Below are 16,844 nucleotides of genomic sequence, written 5' to 3' on the forward strand. Positions count from 1 at the left end.
CTGTACATACCTCATACTCCGGTCCAGAAACACATCCAAATACAAATACATACATGAACTGGTACCCGTAACTATTCACCATACTAACACATGCACATTGACCTCCTTAATTTCAACCACCTAACCTATAACCCTCTTGTAGCTGTGTGTTTCTATGGTAGTCATATAGCCCCTATGTTCCTGGACATGCTAGTCCAGAGACATTGTTGACTTGCAGTAGTTGTAGATGTAGAGAACCTCCAATGGAGAATGTGTGTTTACTAGGGGTGTAACGGTTCACAAAAAATGTGGTTCACTACGTACCTTGGTTTTTAAGTCACGGTTCGGTACGTTTTCGGTATAACAGGGTAAAAAATATGACAAAACAATTGTATTATTTTCATTATTAAACAGTGGTTGTATACAACTATGGCGTTTGTTATGGCATTGGCCCGGTTTGTATTGTTAGCGAGTGGTGGTTGCTTAAATGCTATGGGGAGCTGGGTTTGCACTTCTCTCTTTCTTTTTGTACCGGTGATATTTACATTCGGGTGATGCCGACTCAAATCAGTGAGCTATTAATTGCCACATAACCAATCGTAGTTGAACAATGCCGGCATACAGTTTTGGTCTGATCCACCTGGCTTTGTCCATCATCCTTGTATGTAACTGCGAAACCGTAATGTTCCCAAACCTGAGATTTAAGAGATGTTGGAGGAACCTCCAACTCTGCGTTCACCATAACGACTTGAGATTGAGATTGAGATAACGTTTATTGCCACTATGCATTACACATATAGGAATTTGCTTCGTCACCACAGCAAGTGCGTTTATACTTTTTTCACATATCAAAAAAACAGGACAACACAACAACAACACAGGACAGACAACAGTGCATTGGATAGTGCGGTATAAAGTAAAGTGCAGTGCAGAGTTTTTTTTTTACAGTGAGTCCAGTTCAGTCCTGGGCAGACTTGGGGGCGGGGGGGGGGGGGGGAAGCCAGAGTCATTTAACAGCCTGGCGGCTGAGGGGTAGAAGCTGAGCCTGTGGCGGGCCTTAAGTGCCTTAGGCAGCCGCAACCTTCTTCCAGAGGGAAGCAGGGTGAGGAGGCCGTGGCCGGGGTGGAAGGGGTCAGCCATGATCTTCCTTGCCCTCCTCAGAGCCCTGGTGTCATGCAGGGAGTTGAGGGAGGGCAAGGGACAGCCGATCACCCTCTCTGCTGAACGTCGCACCCGCTGCAACTTGGCCTTGTCCTTGGTCGTTGCAGCAGGGAACCAGGTGATGATGGAGTGGGTGAGGATGGATTCTATGATGGCCGTGTAGAACTGGACCATCATGGACCTCGGCAGCCTGAGTTTCCTCAGCTGCCGGAGGAAGAACATCCTCTTCTGGGCCTTCTTTGTGAGGACCTCGGTGTTCTGCTCCCACTTTAGGTCCCGGGAGATGGTAAAACTACTGACTATCTCTCTGTGTGTGTGCATGGGAACTGGAAATCATAAGCGTACTGGAAAGCGTACTGGAAAGCGTACTGGAAATCGCTCTGGGAATCTGATCAGCGCTCATGGCATGCCTCTAGTCCAGTCAAATTATTTGGTTGCTCAGTGATGTTGAACCCTGTGTGAGCAAATTTACTAACGCAGTACCTGAGATCCATCTGATTACTTCAAATTAAACGTTTTTCACGTGCAGTACAACGCTGTATCGTTCGGTACACACGCGAACCGAACCGAACGGCCCGTACCGAAGATTTTCGGTACAAATACGTGAACCGTTACTCCCCTAGTGTTTACTGTAGAAGCACCTTGGCTAATGCGTTGGTCTGAATCTCATTCATTCAGGTTTGTGGCCAGCTGGATGAATGGCTTGTGTGGTCCGCTAAGTGTAATTATGGTTCTCTAGAGACCCTAGACCTACTGTATCTATCACCTGTTGCATGATCCCTGTAGCGAGTAGAGTTAGTGATTAGTAGCTTTCCTTGCATATGTGCACAGAATTGTTTAACAAGTGTCCTCTTATTGCGCTGCGGGTATCAATTGTTTCACTGCTTTTGACCTTTGACCTCAGAGGCCCCCCAGTTTGTGGTGCGACCCCGGGACCAGATAGTGGCTCAGGGGCGTACAGCCACCTTCCCCTGCGAGACCAAGGGCAACCCCCAGCCAACCGTCTTCTGGCAAAGGGAGGGCAGTCAGGTAAGGACACCTGTGTGTGTGTGTGTGTGTGTGTGTGTGTGTGTGTGTGTGTGTGTGTGTGTGTACGTGTGCGTGTGTGCGTGTGCGTGTGCTTGTGTGTGTGTGTGTGCGTGTGCGTGTGTGTGCGTGTGAGCCTGCGTGCATTTGTGTGTTCGGTTTTTATTTTTATTTTTACTTTTGTTTATTGCATTTTCTTTTTTTAAAGAGCATACAATACATAGCAACTACAAGACAAACACAACACAAACAACACAAAGAGTCCGCTTCGTCATACATCACACGTTACAGTAAACATAATACCCTCACTAGGTCAGAATAAGAATACAAAATAAAATGATTTTTGGTTACCAAGGTTTGGTTATAACGGATAACTGGGAAGGTAACTCTTTCTGCATAGGCTAAGAAAGGCCCCCACGTCTTTCAATTTATTTTACAATTTCTTGAAAGAGCCGTATATCAGATTTTCTCAAGTTGTAAATTATTGAAAATGTCTTCCATCCACAGAGTGTGAGTAGGCGGTGTTGGTGATTTCCGTCTTATTAGTATTAGATGTCTAGCCAATAATGTTACGAAAGCTGTGAGATCCGCCTGGGACCTAGGCAAAGGCAACTGAGGGAAGCCGAAGAGAGCAGTAATGGCATTAGGTTCCATACGTGTCCTAGTTACCTCCGACAAAGTATTGGAAATCGCAGTGCAGTGATTACGCAGAGATGGTTTGCAGGGGTTTGATGACATTTTTCACAAGAGAGGTAACATTTTTCAAATATTTTGGAAAGCCTAACTTTGGTCCAATGAGTGCGGTGAACAACTTTACATTGTATCAACCATGTCTGGCGCAGGCAGATGATTGTTTAAGAATATCCCCCCAAAGTTCCTCAGAGATCCCTTCCCCCAAGAGCCTGGGAAAGGTAGAACAAGTTTGTAAACCAAAGTGACGTTTAAACTGGTTCGAAATCCTAAAGGAGCTTTTGACAATTATATTTTTAACAAAGAGGGAGAAGGGGCAGTTGATGAGGGAGTTTACAAGAGCTCTCAGAGACACAGGTTTAGAGGAAAAAGACTCCATAGACAACCAGGCAGGAAGGGGGTGGAATGTATCAGATCTGAGACAATACTGTACAATTCTAAGGTTGGTAGCCCAGTAATAAAACTTAAACTTCCTCCAAGCGGCTTTGTTCTCTGTAGAATGTCCTTACGCAGTCTCAGGTTTTTTTTGTTCCAAATAAACTCCAAAATTAGGCTATCAATTCTCCGAAAAAAACGCTTGAGGGAGGAAAATAGGTATACACTGAAATAGAGTGAGAAATAGGGGAACTTTGGGAGAGTATAGATTTTTCAGTTGATCCTCACAGCAGAGGTGGCATAAATTGTGTCCAGCTGTGCAATGCGTTTTGTTAATTAAGTACGTTTTTCACTCTAAATTCTCCTCTCATAATCACTCTAAGAAAATATTTCACCGCTGATATACACCTTCTGGGCCTCCCATAACACGGATGCAAACACATCGGGAGTCTTGTTTACACTAAAGAAGAAATCTATTTGCTTTGAAATAAATTCCACAACGTCCTCTTTTGAAAGTTAGGCAGTTATTGAAACGCCATGGAGACATTCTTTAAAATGTATATTCATAGTAACTGGGGCATGGTCTGATGTAACTATTGCATTATGTGAAATTGACTTTACAGATGGAAGAATTCTATTATCTACAAGAAAATAATCTATACGAGTAAAAGTATAATGAAAAAAAAAAAAAAAGATTATTCCTTCCCAGAGGGATTGAAAAAAACGCCAGGGGTCAGATACGGCAAATTGTTCTTTAAAGGACTCAATCACCTTAGCGGACCTTGAAGATCTATGGTTTTGGGTAGCGGAGCGGTTCAGTTTAGGATCCGGCTAACACTTGAAATCCCCTCCTAAAATAAGGAAATGTGAGGATATATCTGGTAGAGTGGAAAACAGAGTTTTAAAAAAGCCGTCATCATCCCAGTTTGGGCCATATTAACAAGAAGCACTGGAGTGTTATACATTTTGACACTAACAATTGAGTACCTCCCCTTTTGATCTGCGATCACATTTGAACACACACAAGGAATTGACTTGTGAAAAAGCTACACCTCTAGCTTTACCCTGAAACGAAGAATGGTAACTATGGCCAATCCAACAACTTTTCAATCTGGTCTGAACAGAAACTCTAAAATGGGTTTCTTGTAATAAATGATTTGGGCACCCAAGTGTTAGAGACGGTGCAGTACTTTAACAAGATTATTAAGGCCTCTACAATTCCAGTTACACAATTTTAGCCACTTCCATCTTGCTGCATTAATGTAGGTGTAACCATAGCAACCTCGTAAGAGGCAGGGAAGTAAGCATAGATATACTAGTGAATATACTAGTGAATAACATGTATTCAATGTTGACAGACCAAGTGGACACACAGAAAAACATACAAAAAACACAAAATATAACAACGCTTTGTGATAAACAAAACATACTACCCCTTCCCACCCTGACAGAAGTGTCTCCCCAAACGAGGTTTCTTCTGGATCTCCCCTCCAGGTCCTCGCGTCGGTCATCCAGATGTTTAACTTGAGCCCTCAGCTTGCCAACCGTAGCCTTCAACCTCTTAGATTTCAAGCGAAAAATAAGACATTTCGGTTGTTTTGGTTTATAAAAGTCACATACAACAAAGTTGAAAATTCTGTGTTTTTCAACCCGAAATGACCAGAATCGTCAATAAATTATTCAAATAAAGTCACATTCTCAGGAGCAACGAGGAAACGTGTCTTACATGCTTGGCACTGCTCCGACCACGGCCCACGTTCGGTTTTCCATATATATTATTATTTATCCCTCCTCACACACACACACACACACACACACACACACACACACACACACACACACATTCCCATAAACAAAAAATAGCCTTCCCTTCATTGACTTAACTGAGATATGAAGGTTGACAAGTGATTGGACTAAATGGATTGAGCCGTGGGGCAGAGAGGGGGTGGTTCTGTCGGAGAGCCAGATAATGAAGTGGTCATCAATCATCCCTTCCTCAGGGCTCTGACCAGTCGTTTAGTTCCCAAGAAACAACATTCATTTGTTGCATTAGAGTCATTAGGCATAATGGGATGAGGCTAATGTCCTTCCCTTCCCCTCCGTTCAGTTTATCTGCTCTCAGCACTCAAAATGGGAAGAAAAAATCTCATTGAGAGAGAGAGAGAGAGAGATAACAATCTCAAGGCTATGAGTGGGCAGCAGTGAAGACTCATTCAATGTCAAGACCCCTACTAGAGGGCATCATTGCAGGCTGACCTCCTCTCACCCACAGTGTAAATTACCACGGCAACCCGAGCAGATAGAAGACCTTGACCCTTGGCTCCCTCACCACCGAATTACACACTCATTTGTGGGATAAGTGAGTGAATAGAATGAACAAGGACATAACATCCAGCTCAGTAATGAACACAAACACACACACACACACACACACGCACACACACACGCACACACACACACGCATGCACACGCACACACACACACACACACACACACACACACACACACACACACACCACACACTGAGAATGAATGGAGATATAATAGACCAAGCAGTAGATGATTCATTTGACCTGTTGCCTGCTTTTAATAATAAATACAGCCACAGTCTTCGATTATTTTTTGCCAAATGACTACTCTCCACTCTTGTTCTCTTGAAAACAATGACAGTATGTACTGCATATTGAATTTTTCCTTCCTTCTCTCCCCAGGCTCTGCTCTTCCCCAACCAGCCGGCCCAGGGAGACAGCCGTGTGTCAGTGTCTGTGAACGGAGAGCTGACCATAACCTCCGTGCAGCGTACCGACGCAGGCTACTACACCTGCCAGGCCCTCACTGTGGCAGGCAGCATCCTGGCCAAGGCCCAGCTGGAGGTGGCAGACGGTAAGAGCATGGACCTTACACCAACAACACACACACGCACACACACACACACACACACACACACACACACACACACACACACACAGACACACAGATACACACACACACACATACGCATGGACAAGCAAACTCACACACACAAACACACACACACACAGACACATAATACACACCTGTAGATATGGGGAAGCCAAGGGACACCTGCAGACTCACACACTAGCCAAGACACACCTGCACCCTTGCCTAAACATAATTCATAAATACACTCACAAGCACACAAACACACACACACACAAACACACACACACACACACACACACACACTTGCTTGACCATGGCTCTTGGTCGTAAAATGCACCAGCGCCTGGTTGTGTGATGCTTCACACTCCTCTTGGCAGAGTTGTGTGCGAACGCTGAAAGAGCTAATCGGTCAAATGCCTTCACCCATTTCATTAGCATCTTGCTGTGGAAAGTTGTCCCATAGAGAGGCCGTTGAATGGCCTGAAAAGACTTGAAACTGTTCAAATGAAAACTCACTCCCTGATGGAGAGTCCTATTTGCACCTCTCTCCTCCTGTGAAAGAGCATCATTATCTTAAGTGCTGCGCCGGGTGCCAGTTGGGAGCTGTTTAGGCCTTTCTCTCTGTTCTCTTCTTGGCTTCCTCTCACACACATTATTGAATTAACATCTGCTCACTGATTCTTTTTTTTCGTTTCTCTTTCGGGGGGGGGGGGGGGGGGAGAAGAAAACGAGCCTACCCATCAGAGTTGGAAGAGATAGATGGATCAGTATGCAAATGTCCTGCTGTGCACAGTCAAGGGGGGAGTGGAGGGATGGTCGCCAGACTTGTAACCTGATGGATGGAAATAGCGAAACAATGACGCAAGGGAGGAGCAATGTCTGCTATTGCGTCGGGTCGCTCCGAAGTCATCTGCATATTAGAAGCTCGCATCTGTGTCAGTACGGCATTCATCATGATGAGTTGACGTTGAACACCTGAACAGTGTGTGTATAGTACTCAGTAATCGGTGTACTACTTCTGTCTTGATGTAGATTACGCAAGGTTGTGTAGCATCCTTTAACAATGTATTCAGATACTGAATCCTGACGACATGGCTTCACATGTATACATGGTAAATGGTAATGGTAAACGGACTGCACTTATATAGCGCCTTTTTTGCTGCTCCAAAGCTGCTCCAAAGTGCTTTACAACGGCCTCTCATTCACCCATTCACACACACATTCACACACCAATGGCGGTAAGCTGCCATGCAAGGCGCTGGCCCGCTCACTGGGAGCAATTTGGTGTTCCGTGTCTTGCCCAAGGACACTTCGACATGTGGCCAGCCAGGGCTCGAACCGCCAAACTGCCAACCTTGTGATCATTAGACGGCGGCTCTACCTCTAGCTGCCCCAAATACATAATACATGACATATTCATATTCATTATTATATATTGAATACATTTTGGAATATTATTTTTCATTTGTACACAGGAGCATTCAAAAAAACTGAAAATAATTGGTCAAAGAAGCGTGAACACTGAACAAATATCTCTCAACATTTATGCTGTGTAATAATGCTCGGGGGCATTGAAATTAAATCACTGGCAATTGGCAAAGAGCTTGTAACTGGAATGAATGCTTAAGCACTGACTACTGCAGAGTAGAAGCACCATTTTGAGATCGATTGAGTTGCTGGATCTTGTGATTGGCTTTTAAAGTATTCTAAAATGAGTCATGGTTTTATTGCATTCTGATACCCAAAATACTTCAAAATGTGTTCTGATTACATGTAATTCTGATTACCTATACAACCATGATATTCTGGACAACATGTACAGTAGACACACAACACTTAGTAGTGCATGGTGTAGGTAGGGGAACAGTTTAAGAAGGTCTTCCTGATCTAGTCAATGTATCTCTGTTTTGTTTGGCTTCTCTGCTATTCTGGCTGAGTTACTGTGTTTCCTGCCTGTACCGCAGGGGCTGCGATAAGAGATAAGACCACTAGAACTCGTTGCCGCAAACACTCTGTGAGAGTGTGTGAGAGACAGCGCTGATAAGGAGGGGAAAGCGGTAAAAGAGGAAATTACAAGAAAAACCTGCGAAAGGTTTAACACCTCGACAACGTGGAGGTGGCTGCTCGCCGGATGACACAGCACACGCATTAAAGAACAGTCAGGAGATGTAATATTGTGGTTGTTGTTAATTCTACTCAAGCACGGTGTAATTTCATTCGTTTTTGGTTTGAGAGTTAGTTTTTTTCGGGGGGGTGAGTGAGAGAGAGAGGTGGTGGTGGTGGGGGTGGGTGGAGGTGTGCAGTGGTGAGCCAGAGGAGGAAGAGGGTGTGAACGTGTTGAAAGGTGTCGTGAAGGAGGCACGGTAATTAGTGCCGTAGGCCAACCGTCGTTAATCCTCACCTTGTAATTAGAGCTGGGAGGTGTGATGGGAGATGTCACGAGCAGAGCACACACACGTCTCACAAACACGCTCTCCCCTGCAAACGACCCCCCGAAAATAGATACTCCCTCTCACAACAGATCCGTCAGAAAGAAAAAACAGCCTGCGCCTTTCGTAGGGTCAAAGAGACACAGCGCCGAATGGTTACACCACCGTAATAGCATTAAAAGATCAAAATATGTCACAGTACTTAACGATCAGGATTTCTTCTTCTTCTTTTTCCGGATTTTTGTTAGCTCTGAAGGACCGCCCCCCGCCGATCATCCGCCAGGGCCCGGCCAACCAGACGCAGGCGGTGGGGGACGTGGCCCTGTTGAGGTGCCAGGCGTCAGGGGACCCGGAGCCCACCGTCACCTGGCTGAAGGATGGGCTCAGTCTGCTGGGGAAGGACCCCCGCATGGCCCTGCTGGAGCCTGGGAGCCTGCAGATCCAGAGTACCAGGGTGAGTGTCACACAAGACAACACACCACCATAAAAACAGCAGCCCTCCACCCTCCAGCCCCACACAGAGGGTGTGTTTACACAGTCATGGTTGGCCCTTCACCGGGACTCTTTTCCTTCTGTGTTTCTCTCTGTCTCTCTGCTCCTTCAACTTCACTGTCTTCTTGTCATGAACCTGCTTATTCTGTTCATGTCTTGTCTATTGTCAAAGGCAGGGTTCTGTGTGTGTGTGTGTGTGTGTGTGTGTGTGTGTGTGTGTGTGTGTGTGTGTGTGTGTCGGAGGATGTTTGTGTGTGTGTGTGTGTGTGTGTGTGGGTGTGTGCGTGCGTGTGTGCGTGTGGGTGTATGTGAGAGAGAGAGAGAAAGAGAAAGAGAGAAAAGAGCATGAGAGATAGGATAGAGAGATAGAGAGAGAGAGAGAGAGAGAGAGAGAGAGAGAGAGAGAGAGAGAGAGAGAGAGAGATACTACATGTGTGTGCATGTGCATCTTGGGCCGTTAGCGAGAGATAAGAGAGAAAATGTCTCATCTGATGTCAGTTGCATGTAATTCAAATGGACAAGTGCAGTCAGCTTGCTTTTGAAAGATGAATAGACTGTATTGATTTTTTATAAGTCATTCAATGCTGTCGTTTAGAGCCAGTCTCCCAGGCAGCGGTTAGAGATGCTCCAACTCAAGGACAAGTGGTGGGGGGAGGGGGAGTCTAACCACGGGGAGTATGCAACATACACAGTACGAACCCTATCACCACCATGAAGTCACACACACACGCACACGCACACACGCACGCACATACCATCCCTTTATCTCCTAAATCTCATTGGAATATCCATTGGACTCGGCAAAAGCTGTAGTCCTCTGAGTTGATTGAATTAATATGAGGGAGATGTGAGGGAGAAGGAGGTGGGGGGTGGCTCAAGAAAGAGAGGGAGAGAGTGAGAGAGAGAGAGAGAGAGAGAGAGAGAGAGAGAGAGAGAGAGAGAGAGAGAGAGAGAGAGAGGAGCCAGCTGTCAATGGTCCCCTGCGTTAAATAGATTATCATGTCTCTGTTTCACTGTGTCTGTATTGATGATGATGGGGCTGGGGATGAGGGGAGCTGACTAGTACTAAATTAAATTTATTAAGAAGAATTTACGTCAGCACTTTCAGGGCCCCCCCCCCACCACCACCACCACCCCACCCCCCCTTCCTCTCACCCACTCCCTCTCTCTCACTCTTTCACACTCCCCCCCCCCCCCCCCGTCTCTCCCTGGGAGCGGGCTCGGGCCAACGGAGGTTAATGCATTTTTAGTGTAGTGCTGGCTGCCGAGCTCTTTCAATAGCACAGGTTGACAAAAGGGGTCGTAAAAGCCATCTGGGATCAGGGTGGAAGAAGCCAGCGGAAAAGCACCCGGGGAGACACGACGACTAGCAGCACTAGCGCTGCCTGGGCGGCCAGCGGCGTATGTTTCCAAACGGTGCACTCGAGGGTTGAGATGAGCACGTCATAAAAAGCGTTTCATTTGTCAAGATGGCCCTGATGGTGTGTCTGGAGGTTTGGGGGTGGATTAGTGGGGGTTGTTTGTCGGTGTTTGTGACTCTCACGTCTCCTCCTCCAGCTGTCAGACTCGGGGCTGTACACCTGTGTCGCCACCAGCTCTAGTGGGGAGACCTCGTGGAGTGCTTTTCTGGATGTCAGAGGTACACTGGAAATGGATGTCTGTCTTCGTGCCTGATACACTCTCCCCTTCGCTACACATACATACAGTGAATAAAGCCACACACTTTCTTATACTTAGTTTTACATCACGCAGGGCTGGATTCACAGTCTTAAGTCTTAAAACTAGCGCATGATTAAATAACACTCGCAATTATGCTTTTTAGTCTAGGGCTAGTCTTAATCGGTGTCCATAGAAACCAGCCCTAAATGATTGCTGCAATTTATAATGTGCCTTCCTGCTTTTGATCGATGTTGTTTGTTTCACTCTCTGATACTCCCTACCCCCTCCCCGCCCCCCCACTCCCCATCTCAGAGTCTAGTGACCTGACCGACTCCATGTCCCACAATGCCAGTGTCCTCCCGGGGCCTCCCTCAAAGCCAGAGGTCACTGACGTCTCCAAGAGCAGTGTCTCGTTGTCATGGGAACCGGGGCCAGAGGAGGGCTCCCCGGTCTCCTCCTATGTGATTGAAGCCTTCGGGTATGTCTGTGAACAGAAGCCCACAGCCTCACTACAATGACCTCAAATCACTTCCATAGCAATAACACATCTGGTCATTTTATGTGGACATTAGGGTCACTGCCAGAGGGTCACTAAATCAACAAGCCTGGTGTAGAAGAGTCTACATCAGGAGAAGCTGGTGGAGGTAGAAATCAGAGAACGGAAATCCTCTTTCCATTCCATGCATTACAATGAGCCTGTCCTCCAATTTCCACCTCCACCAGCATCCACTAGTCTACCTATCAGATTCATAACATCTCACAAGGTTTATCAGAATATCTTTCAGTCATTGAAACAATGTTAATGTCATTCTTCAGGCATATCAGCCATGCAGAGGTTTCTTACATTGTACATTGTACCTAGCTGAACTAGCCAAGGAAAGCTAGCGACCATAGGGTTATCAGGACCAAAGCTATTGATCACCATCTCCCCTCTAACTGTCCTCTTCCCTTGTTCTCTGAGTGCAGTCAGCTGGTAAGTAACAGCTGGCAGACTGTGGCCGACCACGTGAAGACCACCAAGTTCACAGTCAAAGACCTCCGGCCCAACACGGTTTACCTGTTCATCATCAGGGCAGTGAACCCACAGGGTCTCGGGGACCCCAGTCCCATGTCAGAACCCGTCCGTACACAAGGTACGTAAACCTCGGTTGATTCATCCGTGTGTGTGTGTGTGTGTGTTCTCCATACCAACAGAACCATTCAAATGGGTTTTTGTCAACCTTGAGGGTCACTCACGGTGTCTCTGTGTCCCTGTCTCTGGTAGACATCAGTCCTACGGTACAGGGCGTGGACCACCGGCGTGTTCAGAAGGAGCTGGGGGACGTCATGGTCAGCATGCACAACCCTGTGGTCGTCAGCTCCACCTCTGTCCAGGTCACATGGACTGTGAGTAATATTAATCTCTCTCTCTCTCTATCTATATATATATTGCTTAATAGGACTAGGTGTTACAATCCCTGAAGATTATAAGTATATATATAAATATATATGTATATGTTACGGTACATGTGGGAATACGGTACATGTGGGAAAACTAGGGTTAGGGTTACCCTACCCCTAACCCTAACCCTAACCTTAACCGTAGCACCCTAGTACCTAACCCTAACCCTAGTTTTCCCACATGTACCGTGTTCCCACATGTACCGTAACATATCCACTGAACAAAAATATGAACGCAACACTTGTTTTTGCTCCAATTTTTCTAAATCAAATACCTAAGACCTTTTCTATGTACACAAAAGTCCTATTTCTCTCAAATTGTGTTCTCAAATGGGTTTAAATCTGTGTTAGTGAGCACTTCTCCTTTGCTGAGATATCATTCACCTGACAGGTGTGGCATATCCAGCTGACAGGTGTGGCATATCCAGATGCTGACTAGACAGCACGATTATTGCATAGATGTGCCTTGGACTGGTCACAATAAAAGGCCACTCTAAACTGTGCAGTTTTATCACACAGCACAATGCCACAGATGTCGCAAGTTTTGAGGTAGCGTGCAATTGGCATGCTGACTCCAGGAATGTCCACCAGAGCTGTTGCCAGTGAATTGAATGTTGCCATTTCTCCACCATAAGCCGTCTCCAAAGTCGTTTCCAATTCCAATTCCAATTCTCGGAAAGGCCTTTGGAGACGGCTTATGGTAGAGAAATGGAACATTCAATTCGCGGGGAACAGCTCTGGTGGACATTCCTGCCAATTGCACACTCGGTGGCAACCCACTGTCTTTTCTCGGATTGCACACGGAGAGAGGCCTCCTCACACGAGTGGACAGGAAGTCCAGGGGACAGCTGGTAGTCCATCAATCTGTGATGGTTTGGGGTGACACAGGAATTAAGACAAATGTTTCTCTCTGGGACGAATAGATCACCATTAGAGGCAACATGTTGTGTTCTCTCTTTTGGAAGCTGTTTGCAGTCAGCTCTTTATCTGGAGGTTATTATTCTTCCCTCTTGGCAAGGTGTCCCATCTGCCTTAATGACAGAGGCTCTTCTCGTTTCACACGCAAAACCCACACACACACACACACACACACACACACACACACACGCACGCATACACACACAAGCGCGGGCGTATGCCTACACTTTCTCTCTCTCACACACACACACACACACACACACACACACACACAATCATTCACTCCATATGCCTCGGTACTGTATGCACCAGTGCCTTGATGACATTTTAACATTATTATGTGGCTGAGCTTTCTCAGATCGGGTTTTGCCCAGCACTGTGAAGCACCATTGTGTCTTTGCCAGATGATATACTTTCACAGCACGGCATATTCAAGTGAACAATAAAAAAACTGCCGTCCTTGTGAAATCGCATGCTGAGATACACTACACTACACGGACCAATACAAACAACATCTGGCCATAGTCATTGAAAGGTCAAATGGAAAACAACCATCTTCATTAACCACATGCTTGTGTTTTCTTTCTGTTGTTTACTTCATAATTACATTGTGACACCGGCCAGATTAAATACCATAACTGATAAAAGCTTTTCCTTTTCACATGCACACATGCACACACACGCACGCATGCACACACACGCACACATCCACACACACGCACACATCCACACACACACGCACACATCCACACACACGCGCACACATGCACACACACGCACGCATGCACACACACGCACGCATGCACACACACGCACACATCCACACACACGCACACATCCACACACACACGCACATATGCACACACGCACGCATGCACACACACGCACACGCACACATACGCACGCATGCACGCACACACGCACACGCACACACACACACACACACACAATTGTTGTGGTTTTCATGATGAGAAATAGCCCTCTGCTCCTCTGGCATACCTGTCTTATATGACAAGGGAAAACTAAACAGAGGGGACTAATTTATTACATGGATGCATCACGTCTGCAGCCGGCAGATCAATCCGTCCTATTGCAGGTAAGGGAGGAGAGTGTGTGTGGGGGGGGGGCGGGGGCTTCATAAAGCTTTTAGATTCACGAATCATTTCGTTAATGAAATGCAAACAGGCGTCCGTAGAGAGGGAGAGAGCGTCGGGCTGATTTATTTGGACTGGACTGACGGTAAACAGCTGCTTTATTTCGCCTGTAAAAGCTTTCGCTTGCTTCTGCCCCTGTTAACAAGCCATTACCGTGAGTTATGTTCCCTCACTCCCTCCCGAGACCCGACGACTTCAACTTTTCCCTTCCATAGTAACAGGATTTGTTTCGAGAGGAAAAAAGAATTACTTGCTGTTTTAATCCACACTGCCTGGGTCAAGTAGGGTTAACTCGCCCATTCGTTTAAGTATATAGGGAGTGGTTGCATTATTCTAGTTTAAAAAACCCTTATGCATTATTCTAGCTCCGAAAATGTCATGAAAATCGTCTCTCTTCTCGCTCTCTCTCCCTCTCTCCCTCTCTCTCTCTCTCTCCCTCTCCCTCTCCCTCTCCCTCTCCCTCTCCCTCCCTCTCTCTCTATCTCTCTCTCTCAGGTGGAGAGCCCATCCCAGTTCATCCAGGGCTATCGTGTTCTGTACAGGCAGACGTCAGGGCTACCCTCCCCGGGGTCCTGGCAGGTGCAGGACCTGAAGGTCCCCTCAGAGCGAGACATAGCTCTGTCTGGCCTGAAAAAGGGGGTCGTCTATGAGATCAAAGTCCGTCCGTACTTCAATGAGTTCCAGGGTGCAGACAGTGAATCAATGACAGCCCGCACCATGGAGGAAGGTAAAAGATCATTACCAGACCAACCGTGATGCAACAGAGAGACGTTATTACTGTTAACACCATTGTTACTTGTTTGCTAGCTCTGGTAATGGCCAGATACCTTGAACCTGATACTAGATGGTATTATACACACACACACAAACACATACACGCAGACACACACACGCACACACACACATGCACATGCACACGCCACACGCACACATACACACACACACACACACACACACACATGTGAGTTCACAAAACTCAAGTGAACACACACAAACACAATACTATGCTAATGCGGTGGTATATCTGCCGTGTCAGACCCCCCAGTTAGCACTACAGGTGGGGGGGGGGCCCTGTGACAGGTCTGTGGGCCTGCGGGGGTGCCGTCTCCCCTGACACAATCTCCACCTTCTCCTGCTCCTCTCAGCTCTTCCCTGTGCTCCTCTGGTGGACTCCCGCTGTCACACTGCCTGCCATTTCCCTGTCGCACACCATGCTTATACAGCGACTATGTGACATTTCCTCCCTCTCCTCCTCTGCTCTCTGTCTCTAACTCTCTTCTGTCTCTGCCGCTCGCTCTCTCTCCCCCCATCTCTCTCTCCCTCCCTCTCTCTATGCCGAACCCTAAATATGATATATGCGTGCATAACTTGGGAAAGTTCACCTTCCGTAAATCACGCGCTGCCTTCGGTTGGCTTCAGTTATGCTCTCAGGTTTCAGGATTCAGCCCTTTGTAAAGCAGTTGATTCATGGGGGCTAAGAGTATTTCAGGCTGGGCTTCTTTTTTGATTATTCCTCCTGTCCATTAACACAATTAGGCCCCCGCCATGGCTGTTCTCCCGGGACTCCCCGTCCCTCTCACTCTGCCCGTCGCCAGAGCCAAGCTCGGTCCATCTGGGGTGTCATAGGTATGGTGGCCAGGTGGCTCACGGGCCAGGTGCTAAATGACACCGGTGTGCAATTCCCCCACCTGGCAAGCCACATTTCACTGGTTACGGAATCCGATGGCTGGCTTTGCATAGATGCATCTGCCACAGATTGTGAAATGCGGTCCATCACAATACATGCTTTGCAACACAACACCTCCTCATTGTTTTTTTCTCAGCGTGAGTGTATTCATCCAACTAATCTACATGTAATGATCAGAACTTTGGGAATACAGAGAGAGACAAGACCAGATAATGTGCTGAACCGTACGGTTCTTTCTTTTTAGGAATAATGAACACGAACCCGAACACTCTAGAGAAAACCCATGTTTCCATGTGTGTTAATCAGTCCCATAGACATGCTGTTTTGCCTTCATGTGTCCCCTTTGAATCCCTCGCTCTTTGAAGGTGAACGCGGTCTTCTACCGACGGGGGGGGGGGGGCGTGGGAGGGGTGGTATGGGGCTGGGGGGGGGGGGGGCTGGGGGGCGACCACGTTTTGTAGATCTAAAACGACGGGCCGCTGTTGGGTTGCCAGAGTGTCACTTGCCGTGTTCCTTGCCAGCCGTACATCACTGAGCTAATGGCCTTATTAGCATCTCCTTCATTACTGTACATGAGGATGGAGTACTTTCATTTAGCTCAGATATGCATAATGCGCTGCGTTAGCGTCCCGGGCGCTAGGGTGTGACTGCCGTGTGATGCGGGTGATCCATTAATATGGATGCCGTGTCACTTCCTGGGCTCAGTCACCCTTCATCACCGGCGCTGTGCGTTTGCCCCCCAGAGCGACACGTGCACAGCTTTGCTCCATTTCAGAAGCTTGTTTGGAAAGGGCATGGTGGATCTCATCCTTTGTAGGTTTAGTGAAGAACATGGAACTATGAAGCTGGGCTCCAGCTGGTGTGGTTGAAGCCTTTCTGAGGTGCCGGGACAGTAGTGTTCTGTGGCATTTCATCACCCGTCTAGATGGA

The 16,844-nt window shown here is 47.0% G+C and overlaps 1 pseudogene across 1 annotated transcript in view; it reads left to right on the forward strand.

Moving 5' to 3' along the window:
* LOC308155855 (roundabout homolog 2-like) overlaps nucleotides 1–16,844 on the forward strand; it is a 114,313-nt pseudogene that overhangs the window by 81,110 nt on the left and 16,359 nt on the right. Inside the window, exons 7-14 of the transcript in view lie at nucleotides 2,045–2,169; nucleotides 5,943–6,114; nucleotides 8,813–9,018; nucleotides 10,614–10,695; nucleotides 11,028–11,193; nucleotides 11,682–11,848; nucleotides 11,980–12,101; nucleotides 14,723–14,954. The product of the transcript in view is annotated as a roundabout homolog 2-like (transcript). The remainder of the gene's footprint in view (nucleotides 1–2,044; nucleotides 2,170–5,942; nucleotides 6,115–8,812; nucleotides 9,019–10,613; nucleotides 10,696–11,027; nucleotides 11,194–11,681; nucleotides 11,849–11,979; nucleotides 12,102–14,722; nucleotides 14,955–16,844) is intronic.

This window comes from Nansenia antarctica, assembly GCF_963989245.1.
Source record: "Nansenia antarctica genome assembly, chromosome: 4".
Lineage (NCBI taxonomy): Eukaryota > Metazoa > Chordata > Actinopteri > Argentiniformes > Microstomatidae > Nansenia > Nansenia antarctica.